Raw genomic sequence first — 2500 nt, 5'->3', positions numbered from 1 at the left:
GCGCCTGCGCGGCGTTCGCGCCCCGGTGCTTCAACCTGCGTGCAGGATCCGAGCTCGGTCCCGTGCCTTGGCCTCCCACGGATCTTCCTTGCTGCGAGGCCGCGTCCGCCTTAGCGTGCTCCTCCGGGGGCGCGCGGGTGCGCGGATTCTCTTCGGCCGCCATTCAACGATCAACTCAGAACTGGCACGGACTGGGGGAATCCGACTGTCTAATTAAAACAAAGCATTGCGATGGCCCTAGCGGGTGTTGACGCAATGTGATTTCTGCCCAGTGCTCTGAATGTCAACGTGAAGAAATTCAAGCAAGCGCGGGTAAACGGCGGGAGTAACTATGACTCTCTTAACTCTTGAGGCATAGTTACTGGGCAAGTGAAGCGCAATACATGGGCCATGCCCTCTTAGCCTCTCCTTGCCTGCGGCTTCCCCCCTTCCCGTGGGCCCGCCGATACGCCAGTCCTTGATAGGACTGGTAAGCAGAGTGGAAGTCCGCACTTGGGGCTTTGGGGGGTTACCAGCCCTCCATCGCAAAACCCTTAATGTTGGGACAACAAGAGAAGAAAACACGGGTACCGGGCCTTCCGCTGAAGGACCCGGCCCAACAGTCCCGACTGCTAGCCTGCCAACCCGCCCTGAAGTAGAGCAGGCTGTGGAGCCATGGTTCCACTGCAGCGTTTGCAGCCGTGCCTTCCGCAGCAAGATCGGGCTCGGACAACACCGCCGCCGCGCCCATCCGGAAGCGGCAAATGCGGAAATTACAACCGATAGGAAGAGAGCTCGGTGGGCGGAAGAAGAAATGCGGGAGCTCGCCCTGGCGGAGGCTAGGCTTCTCTGTGCCAGTGACTCCAAAGTCCTCTTTGCAAACCAGGAGCTTCTACCCCTGTTTCCGCACCGTACCCTGGATGCCATCAAGTGCAGGAGGAGGACGGTGGCACACAGGACGATGGTGCGGGAATACGTAGAGGAGCTGAGGCGGGAACAACAGACGCAGCACGGTCTGCGCCATTCACCCGTCCCGGAGTCGCTGCCGGAGGGGCCACCCTCTCCGCCGGAGCTTGAGCGCCCGCCACAAACATCTATAGTCGACGAAGCTATATGGAGGCACCTCGCCGGCCTGCCGCGGTCGGCCGCGCGCTTCTCGGCCCTGGACGACCTTGCGTGTTTGGGGCCGGGTACGCCGTTGGCAGTGGTCGCGGCTGGGCTGCCTGAGGCCCTCCGTGCTGTCGGCTCTGAGGAAGCAGGAGCAAGGAAGAGGAAGACGTTGCGCCCGCCATCCAAGCAGCGGTCTGGTGGTGGCCCTCCGCTCTCCAAGCGGAAGCGCCGCCGGTGGGAATATGCCAGATGTCAGGATGCCTTCAGGAAGAATCGCGCGCGCTGCGTGCGTGGCCTCCTGGATGGCACCCTGCTCCAGCCGCCGTCGACCATCCCGGGGCTGGTGGACTTCTGGCGCAGCCTCTTCACGACAGAGCCACCTTCCAACGCTGGCTCCATTCCTGACCGGCTTCTCCCGCGCTCGGAGTCTGTTGACTTCGAGCGCCTATGGAGGCCGATCACTGCAGAAGAGGTTGCGGCCGCCCTGCCGCCCAGAGGCTCCGTTGCCGGCCCTGACGGCCTCTCGCCGGTGCAGCTGCGCCGCCTTCCAGCGGAGGTCACCACCAAACTCCTAAACCTTTTCCTGCTTACCCGCAAGCTCCCCCCTTCCCTCCTCCGAGCCAGGACCTCTTTGCTGCCTAAGACAGCCGCCCCAGCATCCCCCGCTGACTTTCGGCCCATCACCGTCTGCTCGGTGCTAGCCCGAACCTTCCATAAGGTTCTGGCGACTCGCCTGATGCAGATGTGTGCTGTGGACGAACGTCAGCGGGCTTTCATCCCAAGGGATGGGATGCTGGAGAACACTTTCCTCCTCGACCGGATACTCGTCGGCGCCGTCCGCCGCTGTCGTTCTGTGTTCATGGCATCTCTCGATGTGTCCAAGGCGTTCGATTCGTTGGACCATGCGGCTTTGCGTCCTGTGCTTAAAGCCCATGGTCTGCCGGACGAATTCATTGACTACGTCGAGGGCTGCTATGCGGACAGCACGACGGTAATTGCGGGGGGTGGCGACGAGTCCCCGGCCGTGCGGCCAGCAAGAGGCGTTCGGCAAGGAGATCCTCTGTCCCCTCTCCTGTTCAATTTCGCTGTTGATTATGTTCTAGATCAGCTGCCCTCACACGTAGGTGTCAAGGTGTTGGGCCGCCAGACGAACGCGGCGGCCTTCGCGGATGACATCCTGCTCTTCGCCTCCACGAGGGGGGGCCTGCAGTCCCTTATCAACGCAGCAGTAGCAGCCCTCGACCAGCTGGGGCTGCGTGTTAACCCGCGGAAGTGTCTCACCCTCGCACTCGTGGCGTCCGGCCGCGAGAAGAAAGTGAAAGTTGATGCGAGCGTCACCTTCACGGCCGGCGAAACCACCATGCCGGCGTTGGGAGTGGGTGAGACCTTCCGCTACCTGGGACTGCAGTTC

The 2500-nt window shown here is 62.4% G+C and overlaps 1 pseudogene; it reads left to right on the top strand.

Annotated features, from left to right (window-relative positions):
- LOC124727418 overlaps nucleotides 1-2500 on the top strand; it is a 7823-nt pseudogene that overhangs the window by 2539 nt on the left and 2784 nt on the right.

The sequence above is a fragment of the Schistocerca piceifrons genome, unplaced genomic scaffold (genome assembly GCF_021461385.2).
Source record: "Schistocerca piceifrons isolate TAMUIC-IGC-003096 unplaced genomic scaffold, iqSchPice1.1 HiC_scaffold_1100, whole genome shotgun sequence".
NCBI lineage: Eukaryota > Metazoa > Arthropoda > Insecta > Orthoptera > Acrididae > Schistocerca > Schistocerca piceifrons.
Note: the sequence above shows the minus strand (reverse complement) of the source record. Positions and strands in the feature narration are given on the sequence as shown.